The 14,559-nt window shown below is 38.1% G+C and overlaps 1 long non-coding RNA gene across 1 annotated transcript; it reads left to right on the top strand.

Annotated features, from left to right (window-relative positions):
• Positions 1-148: 148 nt before the first annotated feature.
• On the top strand, positions 149-8,167 carry LOC124163197. The gene is made up of 4 exons (XR_006865729.1): positions 149-299; positions 1,035-1,267; positions 5,899-6,163; positions 7,721-8,167. It is a non-coding gene; the product is annotated as an uncharacterized LOC124163197 (long non-coding RNA).
• Positions 8,168-14,559: the final 6,392 nt, after the last annotated feature.

Raw genomic sequence — 14,559 nt, 5'->3', positions numbered from 1 at the left:
TACGAAAAACAGTATAGCAGGGTGTCAACGGTCCGCATTCAACTGTGGCCCGCAAAGCAGCACCTCCCCTTCCCCCTGCTTACGAAGAAAGCACAGCCCATTCCCTCACCATCCGTCCTTTCTGCGAGTCACTCTTCTGAATGTTTTAAATTTGTTAAATTAATTTCCTGGACTGCTTCAGCCATTCCTCCGTTCGTTGAAGTCGCCGTCTCATTAAGCGGAAACGAGGATGGAGAGCGATTACTACAAGCTACATATATACAGAAATACTAAAAAGAAATACAGCGGTATTGACTGAGGTAAGTGAGGTCATGTAATTTTTATGAAATACTTAGTGAACAGAGAAAGTAATTTTAATCATGATTATCCTTACCCATAAACATGTCTCTCATATAGCTCATCATGTAAAATGTTTGCATACGGAAGTGAATAGCGGAGATATGTAGTGAGTTCACAAACGATAAGAGCATTGCTAATCACACTATGCGATTAGTACATTAGGGATAAGTATTTGTGTGTTCTCTTTAGTGCATAAAAATTCTCTACTTTACGATCCAATTATTGTCATCGAGTTTTCATATTTAGCGACGATTTAAATATAAAAACCACACTGAACATTAATAGCTTCGACTCAATCAAGGTCGTATGCATTGCTTAGATTTAGACGTAGTATTTCGGTGGAAAAGATTCCATGAAACGGAAATGTTCTATTGACGTACGCCACCTGCGAATGTGTTATTCGATATTCTCATAATTGGTGCCATAATATTAATCGCAGAAATACTTTCAAATTACCCCCAAAATATATTTTTCATCTTTTTAAATGGTCGATGGTAAACAATGAAATCAATACAGAGCCAAATAAGGAGCTTTCAATTGCTTCGAAGATCTTCAGTCTTCGATATGATCTGTGATATTCAATTAAGTCATCAATGTGATCGATCATCTTGCATGTGCACGCCGATTAAATTAATAGCTCTTGATTGAATTATAAAAATAATATAGTAGTATTTATTTTTTCTGGTCATTCGCAGGTTCGTTTCCATGTTAGCCAAGCTCAACTTGAGCCATATCCGGGTGGAGAAACCTGATGCCGTCAACTTTATACAAAGACATTGCTAAATGGTTCATTGCGAACCAACTGAAGATAAAAGTCACCTGCGAAAGTATCTACTTCAAGGAGAGCATAAGAACGAACAGATAAGTTTCATTTCTTTCCGTGAAGACAGTCAACATTCTTGGTCTTCATCGTCGAGTCTTACTCAAGGTAAGTCTTTATGATTTAATCATTAGAACTAATCCGTTGGTAACGACTAAATTTAATTATCTTTGATATGACAAATTTTATTCTTCAGTGAAGGCATAAAAACTGGCATCTTGAGTTGCTTTAAACATATTTAAAATTAATACACATTTTTGGTTTTATTTTCCCCGAAATAAAACCAAGGTCAATTAGAATTAATGCGGATTTTAGGCGCCACTTCTTGGCGCCACCAGGCGTGCCTATAAGATGTTCTCTGTTTAGAGAGGTTAAGTGATGGAGATTTCGCAGCAGCAGTGATTCAACACTAACATTCTTGCAAATTTCAAGAAAAAGCTGTACGGAAATAATCAATGAATTTCCGCTTCAGCAAAAGCCAAGTTCATTGGTATTAGCATGGTAACCTCTACTACAATGAAATGTCAATTGATAAATACTTACTAATTGAGTTCGGTCATTTTAATAGACGCGTTTTTGAAAGGTAATATTTCTTTATGTGTAATTAAGACTTTGCAAGCGAGGTATGCTGATTATTATTGTGTAATTTAATAATTATGGTCGTAGTCATCACATAGTTGACTACGACCATAATTAGTAGAACACATAGTAATAAAACACATAGTAGTTTTTCTGGGGAGAGATCCTTCGTCTGCCTAATAACTTTGAGACATGAGATAAGCCGACAAAATATTCGGTCAATATACTTGAATTTTCTGGCGCAACTCACGAGTTATGGCAGTACAACAGGAAAGGTCTCGTGGTTTACTTCAGCTCTTAAAAGATTTCGATTTTTCTGTTATTCCTATATTTCCTATCTAACTTTGTGCTTAACCCTAGGAAAACAAAATCTATGTTATTTGGTACCTCAAAACTACTCAAACATGTCGACTTTGATGTTCTGCCCAAGATTTTTGTTGGTGATGCCGAAATATCATATGCAAACTCCGTTAAAAATCTTGGAGTCTTATTGATGCCTAATTTGTCTTGGCAAAACCATGTTAAAGCCATCAGCAATAAGATCAACATGATCTTGTTTCAGCTAAAAATTCATAAAAACCTTATGCCCTCTCATACACGCAAGCAACTTGTATCCTCGTTAATATTCCCCCATATTGATTACTGTTGCCTTGTATATAATGACCTAACCGAAAAGATTAACACCCTGATTCAACGGCAATTAAATATGTGTGTTAGGTTCATTTATGATCTTAAAAAAGATGAACATATATCCCCTTATTTCTCTAAATTAGAATGGCTTAAAGCAAAAACAAGGAGGCAATACATGCTTGCCTCTTTTTTATACAAACTTTTTAATTGCAAACAGCCAGAATACATTATGCAATTTTTTCAGAGTAAAGAGAAATATCGCAATGTTGTAACTAGATTATCAGCTGATTTTTTAATTGTTCCTCAACATCGAACCACTGCATTTGATAATTCATTTTCAGTTGTTGGGTCAAGGCTATGGAATGGTATTCCTAAACCAATCAAGACCGCAAAATCACTGATGTCTTTTAAAAATCTAATGTTCACTAAAATGCTATTACAAGAAAAAATGTAATTGTACCAATATGCCACTACATTCTGTTACAATTTATTTTCTATTTTTTTGCATGTATCTTATTCTTCTGTGCACTGAGCTCTAATATGAATGTAAGCCCTTGTATGTTCTTAGTGGACCATAAAGGTCCAAGAACAATAAATATTTCTTTATTCTTTATTCTTTATGCATTCCAAGGTATCGTACATTAACTTAGTCGAGCATGTGAAAATATGTGACCGGGTCAGGCGATACCGAAAGAGCAATAATAGCATTTAATACCTATTGAACTAAGCTGAAAATCCTTTTTTATTTACCCCGCTGTACTAAAAAAACGATAGATCCAACATTCAAAGAGTATATTTCATTTACAAAGAGACCCCACGAATTGGGTCAAAGAATTTTCCTTCTCATCAGGAAAAAATGGAGCTAAATCAATTTAAAAAAATTATTTTCTGCAAAACTGTTTAACCTCCATGTTGAATCAAGCTGCAAGAGGAGAAGACTCCCTACCTTTTATTTGCTTCCGGGTCCATCGTCGACAGAGCTCAGCTTTACAACAGCGACTCTCCAAAATACTTATATTCACCTGCACTTCAAGTGAACACAACACTGACAATGAACCCTACACACATTCACTTCACTCTTTCGCTGAATGAACACTCGCTCAATGGGATGAGTAACACATTCAGGTAACTTCACATAATTCCATTAGACATTCACACTGCGTCCATGATAATGAAGAACCAATGATAATAATCCAAGCGTTGAGGAAACGGCTTGAAGAGATAGTTGACACCTTGATTTGAGGATTGAAGTGTCATCTACTGGAATTATTGAATTGTGCACTCAACCTTTCGTAAACTGTAAATAAAAAAGATATATCTTTCAGCTATAGCACTAAAAATTCGGAACTGATGAAAGAAGAAGTTCTTAATTATTATATTAGGAAGGAACATGAAGTCTAAGCGAACAATGTGGGCACAGAAACTCCTATAATTGTACCCAATCATAATGCCAAAGAATGTATCATTCTTGAACAAAATTATCAACAAGTATGTTTAAATTTGTAGATTATCATGTATTGATAGGTCATATACGAGAATAGGACTTACCCGTTCACCTCAGCGAAGGAGGATTCACCTCCGACCGAACTGCTGCGAGACTAAAACTTAACTAGGCATGTTAGAATGAGGAGGAATACCAAAGTGATGCATTACTTCCTACAAACAGCCCTGAGAGGCAATGGAGGGCGGGGAATCACTAAGGATGTAAGGGGAGGTTGCCGTGCACATATAGTTCAAGGCAGAGTCAAAATTGTTGGCCCGATTTCGAGTCAAAGTGCATCGCGAAGGCGTTGGGGAGAGGGTCGGGTGGCCCGTCATAGGGTGGAGAGCTGGTTGTTAAGGGTAGGTATTGAAGGTGAAGGAGAGGGGATGGGGAAAGGGGAGTCAAGGCGCCACAAAAGAGACCCTCTGAATTACTCTCGTGACGTCACATACTTAGGTCACAAGGTCGCTTTACGGCGAATAGTCGCACAGTGAGCTCTTATTTTTATTTAATTGTGTCAAAGCAATGAATTTACGAGTAGGAGTTAAACGTGAATAAATGAACCAAAAAACATGAAAATGGACGTATATATATTATGCTGTTATGCGTAATATTACTATGGCAATGCGGTGGTCCTCTTATATACTGCAGGTTGGTGAATAATCACCCCCTGCCAAACACCCTAAAAGTGGCTCGCACAGAATTAGGTTGATGTAGAAGAATTAGAACATGCATTATTTTCTGTTCAATTGCCTTAACAATTAGGTCGGTTTGGCGGTGAATTCTTAATTAATACTTAACACATTTCCTTCCACGTTTAAATGCATCCTATTATCACAGACAAACAGCAAGGAGAAGTACTTAATCATTAGAGGTTATCGAAGGTCCACGAAAGAAATCACACGTAAGAAACATGTGATAAATATTTCCAATGATAAGTCCTAACTGGATTATTATAGTAAGTTTAAATGGCTCAACTCAACTATAAAATATCAAGTGATTAACTTCCATTCAAATTTCAATTAATTTTCGTAGTCACTGTCAACTGTGGTACCAAGAACTGGAATAAATTACTTATTATTATCACCGCTTAATATGTAATATTATAGCAAAATTTTTATACCTGGGTGGAGGTCGTGGGGATGGCGGTAGGTGACGATGTTTGTGGTATTTTGATCCCCCGGGAAACCAACCACCTCAAGTATAAATAGTTTTAAAAAATGGCTAATATTTTAAGCCTGAATATCCTTCATGCGTGTTCAGTATTTTATTTCTTTCTTTTTGATCTTCCTGACTTGAGTTAATATTCTGGGCCTGAGTATTTTTAATTATTTTTTGTATGTTCTTTTTCATTTCCTAGGGCCGTCTTTTTCAATCTCCAATGGGTCATGAATAAAACACGAAGTCATTGATTAAAAATCATTACATTGCTTAATATAAGTATGCTTTTGCTTAACTTTCGGCGTTACCTCCCAGGCGATTGATGTTCTTCATAGATCGTTGCTGCGAATGCCGGCATCCTGAATCTAATCGTCCGCTTGACGGACGGGCGTTGTCATGTATCAGAACACTTACAGAATTCAGAACGTCTCTCATTTTATTTCGAATGGATCTGCGCAATCAGCTTGTTTTTTCACACCAATCACTTGCATTTGTCGTTAAACCCGCCAGAATGAATTCAAAAAGTAACTCGCCATATAGGTTCCAAAACAGAGAAGAATAATATTTCGATTGTTTAAGGATCGCCTGAATTTCATTTGTTTGCTTGTTGACTTTTAATGCCTCCATTCCTTTGACTGTAACTTTGTTTCAGGTGCGTCTTATGGAATCCGTCTAATCAATAGACTCAGTTGATTTTTTAAAAAGTTCTCTTTTATCCGCATAAATGACAAGAAATTTCAATTCCTATTCAACAAGTTTCGTTGTTGTCACTCCATTGTTCTCACCAAGCGAGAGAATCAATGGCTGTAATCTTGGTAATGAGGCTTGCTACTCGCATTAAGCGGAGCAGAGCTACCTATCATTTTCTGCCTTCTCCCTTCCCCAGATCCTGCATCCGAGTCAGTGGTCGCCAAAGTGAACCTGCTATCTCCCCATGTCCAGCCGAGAGAATATCTGTGGCCCAAGTCCAGGACAGAACGGCTTATGATGGTGTTGGAGGAAGGAGATAAGTCGGTGTGTTCCTGGAATGAGCGGACGAATTGGGAAGGCGGACGAATGAGGAGAAATCTTTGTTTTCATCAAATTATAATCTCAAATAGTCTTCTATGATTCTCATACTACCTGAGCTCTACTTCATCCTAAAATTTAAGGTAACTTCCTTTCAGACGTTTGAATTAACATTTAATTAGTAATTCTTCAATGGACATCAGGCCATTATAGAATGTCATGTAAGGTATCTTGCTCGAGATAAAATTAATCCAAGATTCACAATATCGAAGTTAATATCTGCCACATGTTTCTGAAAGAAACTTCTTCGCGACCTAGGCAAATTACGATAACATGAAATACTTACAATTCCTATTTGAAATAGCGTAAAACCTACTTAATTAAATCATTCTAAATTTCATCTTACGCCCATTAGGCACCATGTATTTCCCTTCTACTTTTTTTCAGCTGCATATTGTCAATCTTTTATTCTGAAATTATCAAATCCTATAGTTGAGAGCATACATGATTCCATCGCCTAATAAATGTTCAATTACTTCATGAAAACGGACGTGTGACCATAAAACAATTGATTTGGCAATGATAACTTGTGGAAACTCTTCTCCACCATTGAATTCAAATATATATTGTAAATTATCTCAATGACCTGAGCCTTATTGGCTAGGCTATAACAAAAAGGACGAGTTTTTCAAACATGAAGAAGTGTTCATCTTTATCTACATTTTACCCCGCAAGCCGCCTAAAAGGCATGTGGGTGGGGGTGTTAGGATTTAGTGTAGGGATTAGGATACGTTTACAAATAAAAATGAAGTGCCCTAACGAAGATGGGACTAGCGTTTATTAAAGAGCTTTATGGTTCGGGGGAAAAATGAATTCCCATATCTATACGTTCGGAAAAAAATATCTCTTAATTTATCGCTTCTATTGGACCTGGAAATATAGTGTGGCTCTGATAATATATTCTCCGTGTCGCTCTTGCGTTTGCATTTGCTCAGGTTACCTTCGAGTTCCCACTCTTGGCTCCACAAATGACCGTTGTTTAGTCCGATGATAGAATTTCATAGTCAGAGTGATCACTAATTTCGCGATAGACGGAAGCGTCGTCAGCAGATAACCGTATTTATTTAATGCGGGAGTAGAGATCATTAATGTATACAATGAAAAAAATGGGGCGGATTACGCTTCCTTGTGGAACAAATGATGTAACTTTTACTACGTCAGACCTAATTTCGTCATGAAATACCTTTTGAGTACGGTCACTGAGAAAGTCGTGAATCCAGTTCACCACTGTTTCGTTTAATCGGCATGACGGTAATTTTTATAAAAGTTTGTTGTGAGGTACCGTGTCGAAAGCTTTCATAAAATGTAGAAATAGTGCGTCAACTTGTCTTTTCGATTCACCAGATTTTAGAAAAACGTGAAGAAATAGCGCGAGCTGTGTTTCGCACAAACTTCCCTCTCGGAATCCGTGCTGACAGTCACGGAGGGAGTTACCTCTGTCCAAGAAAGTCATAATATTGCTCACGACGATATGCTCAAGTATCTAGCCTACATTTGAGGTTAATGACACTGGACGGTGGATGCCTGTCATGCCTGTTTCCCTTTTTGAATATCGTTGTAACGCATGCAATTTCACAGTCTAGCGGTAACTTTGTTATGTTATAATGTAGTGGACTAATTTCGATTAATTTAAATCACAGCACCTCACAAACGGCATCACCATGACATCCGCTGCACGAATAATGCGATGGACAACGAGAGCGCATCGCAAGACAACACAGCGAGCACTCTACGTCATCTATTCACCAGCCCTGATGAGGACACGGTGGTCTCTTTGGGGGTTTTATCGGCTTCCCTAAGTTTCGGACAAATACCAGATCACAAGGCATCACGGAAGAAAAGAGTTCCGGATGATTTTGATTTAACACTGTCTGCCACACGGTCATTTATAAATGTATCAATTAATAATAGCTTATTGGCAAGGCTTGACGACGAATGGACACTATAGCGAGGATCTTGTTGTAACTATCTATTATAACTTATTAAATGACGTTCATGGCTCAATTTTGGGGAAATGCCCAACTTTGATGTTAAATATTGTAATGCAATAATTTATGTCGATACCAAAATTTGTACCATTAGCATTTTGTAACCACCCATCCAAATGTCTTATTTGATTTAAACAGATTAAATGTATAACATTGATTTAGTAACAAATAAAGACAAAACATAAGCGTCGATGGAGCAGCAGCGGCAGAGATAATTAAGAGGTAAAGATCTGTTCTATCACGTTAGCGTTTATGGTAACTATTCATAGTAATGGAAGCTTGTAATGCCATCCGATAAACAGGAGTGATGTGTTCCAAACGCCCTCCTTAAAAGTGCTACGGCAAGTAAGGTGCAATCTTTGAAAAATCTCCTCCTACCAGTACTTGTATCCGGTAGTATAACTGTTCATAACTAGTATTTATATTCGGTAACACAGAGTATGAAGCCACTATAGTTATCACTCAACCAGACCCCCAGAGTGTTACCTTAAAAACACATTATAAACATTCTCTTTGCACTTGTTAAAATTCATTGACTCAATTCATGTCGTACAATTGTTAAAGAACTCCGCCTTTAGTGTAGTAGGTTTCTAAATGTGATTATTAGTTTAAATAAGTAGCACTCGAAAAAGGAGTTTGTGTCTAGTTATAGATTTTATAACAATCGTTTGCTTCAATAGATTCACTTACCAACAACCGTTGAGTAGGGTAATCCCCGCAGCCAGCAGCCGAGGAAATTAGCTAGGAAATCCCGGGTTAGATCTTAGTAATAACAGGGTAAGAAATAAGTGCCACAAAGGGGCATCTAAGGCTGACAATATTTTTTTTCTGTCACTATAATTTTTATCAGCAACAAAGGCTTACGTGTTATGGATTTGACAACTAGGTGATACAATTTCATGATCGTCAATCATAATGACAAAGCATAAAAGCTGACACATTTTAAAATGTGATCGCATTTTAAATCAGAATTAAGGATGAAAACGACCTTCAAGAAGAAGCATGGATAAGATGATAAAACACGAGCAACATGTCTATCGTGAGTGCACATGAGAATAAACCATCGAATCAAAAGTATTTTCTTCAATTATGTTATTGAAATTACTTATCTTTTCCAGGAAAGCTATTATCGTATGAGAGTAAAATGCATTAACCGAGATAAGTAGATTGCCAAGTTAAAGCTGTCTTTCGATGCAGTTTGAATTTGGATTTAAAAATGAAAATTGATCTTATTTAGTACCTATGACATTCTCCCCTTAGAATTAACAAAATCGGATAGGGTAAAAATTGAAAACTAAAGATTACTTTCATGCGTGACATAAACTTCCCTGAGTGGGCGAATGTCACAGCCCTGGGATGAACCTCGATTGGATTATTGATACCAAGGACAATGCGTAGAGGAGGCCCAATTCCATCACATAGGAGGCTGATTGCTGTTTCCACTTCGGTCGCATTTTAATCGGCTCCCAAAAATGTCCGCGGCAATGTGATGAGTGCAATGCGATCCAATTATATTCCAATGATTTTCAGTATAATGTTTTTAATTATGGGCAATAGCGTTGAAAAGTTATGAATTTGACACATCGTATCATCATTAATGTAAATATCCTAATTACACCTTATTTCCCCCTGAAACTCGATTTGTTCGTTAGCGATGACTTTGGTAAACCCATTTAAATGCGCAATCTGTGACAACACATTGAGAGACCGAGTTGAGAAAATAACTCCTTATAGTATAAGTAATTGTGAATGAAAACGTATACATTATGCTGCACAAAACATATATAATATTAAAGATAATATTACAATTGACTATTTGCCATTAAATATCACTTTTAAACTTGAGGTTTAAAAACTATATTGCGCCTCACGAATTTCTGCATGCTTTTACGGTGTCTTTGACACACAAGTGAACGTTTTTTTGTCGTCTAATTCAATTATTCTTACCTTTCATCTACAAAATTCTTTTACTTAAACTGCGATTTCGGGGTTTAAGAGTGGACGACGACCCTACTCTTAAAATAAACTGAGGATTGACAGTTTTCGTTGCAAAGTTTCGCCTAAAAGTAAAGAACCAAAAATTTGGTTGCACACAAAGTGGTCACTGGATTGCTTGTTTGCTCCGAGATTAATTGCATGGTACATTGGAAGTTTTGGAAAGCATTTGGCCAGAGGAAAGTTGGCCAATTCCCTGTTCTACCAAACGTGAGCATCATATAAGGAACTTTCGATATATCTAGTCCGCCCCACTCACATTTAGCCGGTCGTGTTTTGTATTTCTCCATAGCAAAGTACTTGTAAATACCCTCGGTTTCATCGTGAAATTTTGATCACCGAGAAAGTTTGATCGTTATATTTCCATTTGGCTGCCCTTGAGTGAATACCTGCATATTTCCGCTTATCTCCTCCTCTCAATGATAAAGTTATTCAGAGCTAACCTGAAATTATGGAATGATGCCATTATTTACTATACGTAGCTTGGTTATAAAAATATTGATTCTTCGTCGACGATCCTTAATTAGAACCTGAATTACCCCTCAAGTGCAACTTAAGCGACTAGTCAAAAAAGAATTACATTACCCACATAGCACAAAATATCTTCTAGATATCTAGAAAATATCTTCAATGTCTTGGATATTTTAAATATCTGCTAGATGTCTAGAAGATATCTTCAATGTCTTCGATACTTTAATAAATATCTTTAATAATTGGCAAGAAATGTGTTTTTATATATCTGGGGGGAGGGGATCCGGCCTCATTGGACCCCCCCGAAATATAAAAATTGATGATTTTAAAAATTTTGCTTTTTATGAAGAAAAGTGAATGTGTTTTTATATTTCCGATTTCGGGCGGGGGGTAGAATGGGGTGCGGACCCCCCCTCCCAAACGGAATATAAAAATTGATGATTTTTCATTTTTTTTTCTTTTATGAAGCAAAATTAATGTGTTTTTACTTTTCAGGGGGGGTCCGGACTCTTGGAACCCCCCCCCCCAAATTTAAAAATTAATGATTTTTTTTTCTTTTTTGAAGCAAAGTAAACGTGTTTTAATATTTCGAAGGGGATAGGGGAGGTCCGAACTCCCTGGTCCCCATTGTGCAGCACAAGAATATTCCAGGCATGATAAAGTTTCTCTTCTATAGTTACTGCCTCCAAGCTTGAACGCCACGCGCTTCCCGTCAAGTTACTGTTTGAAAAGGAATCAACGATTGTTCTCCGTAATTGAAGCTAATGTATGTAAATTAACAAAATAATTATTTAATTTTAGCTTTCTTATTTTTGTCAGACATGTTTTAATAGCGTCTATTTTTCACTGGGATCTATCTAGCAACTATCCTTCACTGGAATCCTTCTTCTCAAGGTGAGTTAATGCTATTTTAGTAAATATGCATCGCGTATACACAGGGTGCTTTCCGGAAATTATCCCATTATTTTTTGTCGTTTTATACGCGCCGCGCAATTGCTCAATCTGACGTGTGATCGAAAAGGTGCAGTAAAAACTGCATTAATTACACTGTACACTTTTATAAAATTGTTTATTGTAATTTACAAGTGATATAAATTATAGTTCTAATTTCGTTCGTACATTCGCGCAATTCCACGCCATGAAGAGAAATTAATGTAGTTCTAACCTGTGCCCCGCGAAAAACGGCCTTAATTGCACAAATACTTATAAGTCGTCAAAGTACTCTCCTTGGTCCTCTACACAATTTTTCCGGCGACTCTGCCATACCCGGAACGGCTACTTCGGAGACCTCTCGCAAGGTCTTCGTCACGGCTGATTAGATCTCTCCAATGGCCGAAAAAATGGGCCCTTTCTCATGGCTGCTTCAATGCGAGGGAACATAAAAATGTCTGATGGTACGACCTCAGGACTATAGGAGGGATGGGGCAGAGTTTGAACCTAGTGTTCGGCCAGGATTAACTCGCGCTCTCGTAGCGCATTACGGTAGGGAGCGACTTCGAGATGGATTTGTCTTGAAGCGGAGATGTATTTTCTCGCCCTGATGATCGTTTTTAGACATCTTTCTAGCACATCCATGTAATAGACATCGTTAACTTCCTGTTCTTGATAAGAAAATGCCTTAGGGACTACTTCTTTGCTGTCGAAAAAGTCAATGAACTTTGATTTCATTTTTGATTTGCTTATTCTTATCTATGCCGACGTGAACGACTTCCCGGCCCTCATTGAAGGACTTTAATAACCTCAAAACTTGTTGATGTGACAGAGCAGAGACCCTGTAAGCCTCATGAGTCATAAACTTAAGCTTTCCTCGATATCGTGGATTACATTTTTTCGTGACACTGTCGGTACGCAGTGGTTTACTGCAATTACTGACATTAAGGGGCGCAGCTAGGATCAATTAAGGCTGGGGGGGGGGGTTTAGGCGCAACTAATACTGGGAGGTCTGGGGGATATGGAAAACCCGCTAGAGTAAGTGTGAGGTGTAGGGCCATCCCCCTGAAATTTTTATTAGATAAATGGTTCAAAATGATGAGTTTTACGGCTTTCACAGGGATATTTTATTAATCTTTAAACTATTCTGTGGGTAATATTATTAAGTAAATCTAACTAAGAAAAAAGGATTAAACTTAAAAATTTCTCTAAGCTCTTGGGGGGGGGGGCGTTATCCCCCAAAACCCCTCCTTTGCTGTGCCACTTCTGATGTTCTGCCTTTTCCACAATGCTTTTAGAGAACACCGAGACTGTTTTTGCTGTTAAGTTTACTGTCCACCCCACTAACTCCAAGAGATCTGATCCCACTCCAATAATTGCTCCAACCAATAGAAGCGTCGCGGAAAATTTAATTGCATAATTCTCGGAATGCACCCTTTAGTACATTCCATTTCATCAAAATCACAATAGGGTAGTTTCCTTCATCAAAGAAAACGAAAGGCATTGATTGCGATTCGTTACCCACCATTAGTGTATTCATAATATACAAATTATTTCGTTTTAGAAATACCGGTTTAGACGAATGGTAATGGACCATTTTCATCCTCATTTGCAAAGGCCAAGATTGGCGCCCATGCGATGCCACTCCAAGTGACGTCACAGGAACCTAGTTTCTATACGAGAAGATAGGAGTTATACATCGTCTTAGATTACCAATGCATGTATGAGGCGCAGAGCTCATGGAAACATGTCTTAATAATCACCTATTAAAACTGGCTAATGTCGGAAAGTTTTCTTCGTTTGATAAGGTATTAATTATCCTTATTTAGGCCAAGCGCTACCAGGCAGCAGGGTACTCAGCTACCCACTAGCAGCCTGCGTCGTATCAGCGCTCAAGCCTCCCTCAAGGTCACCTCACAGGGCGGCAGCGGGAACGAGAAAAACGTCACACGGAGAGATTTCCCGGCATTCATACTTACCCGTCGCGTTTTCGCGCGCTTGAAAATTTTCATTTTCAGTTCGCGAAAAATAGATGTCGTCATTTAAAAATCTAAAAGCGTGAAATAGGTACTCCAGGAGTAATAATCTTTCGATTTAGGTAATAAAAAAAATAATAGGAAACCACCCTATTGAGAACCAAAATACAAATAAAGGTAATGTATAGGCCTCTCTGAATTCCAGCATGCTGAAGCGGAAAGGAAATGTGGAAGTTAGTGGCATCAGGGGCGCAGCCAGGAATGAAAGCTGGGTGGTGGGGGTTTAGGTGGAACTAATACCTAATAGGGTGTGTGGTGGTATGGAATACCCACAAGGATAAGCGGTTGGTGCGAGATGAATAAATTGCGGAATTTAAAGATAAACGGTTAAAATGTTGAGTTTTACGGATTTCTGAGGGATATTTTATTAATCCATACACTATTCTATTAGTAATATCAATCCAATTAAGTAAAATGGATTAAACTTAAATATTTCACTGAGCTCTGGAGGGGGGGGGTTTAACCCCCAAAAACCCCCCCCTCGCTGCGCCACTAAGTGGCAGACATTTGCGTAGGTTGACATCCATGGAAATTAAGGCCGATGCCTCTACAAAGCCCCAGGAAGTAATTGTCAGTGAAGGTGATCATGTTTCCACAATCGATGCTAAAGATTCAGAAAATTTTGATGAAGAGACAAAGTCAAGGAGCCAATCAGAGAGAAGCGCCCATTCAGACAGCCAATCACAGTGCAGCTCCCATCCAGCCTACGGGATATAAGCGAGGCAGAAACCGACAGCCGACACCTTCGACCTGAAGACGCTGGCAGGATAGCCAGCGAAACTGTTGTCTACAAACAAGCTGATGCGGAAGGAAACCATGAAGAAATGCAGAGATCAAACCATCGCCACGGAAACCTACGTTCTAACATTATGTTAATTTATGAATTTTTAGTTTTTATAATACTCCTTCCCTTCCTGTACCCTTCATTTCGGCTGGCCAAACCCTTCCCCTATACTCCAGGAAGGAGAGGGCCTACCCACCAATGTTCTAAAATACCCTTCGTGTACCCTTGCTGAAGGGTATAGGAAGGGTACACCTATATCCTTCCTTTACCCTTCA

The sequence above is a fragment of the Ischnura elegans genome, chromosome 8, assembly GCF_921293095.1.
Source record: "Ischnura elegans chromosome 8, ioIscEleg1.1, whole genome shotgun sequence".
Classification (NCBI taxonomy): Eukaryota; Metazoa; Arthropoda; class Insecta; order Odonata; family Coenagrionidae; genus Ischnura; species Ischnura elegans.
The sequence above is the reverse complement of the archived record's forward strand: the minus strand, read 5'-3'. Positions and strand labels throughout refer to the sequence as shown.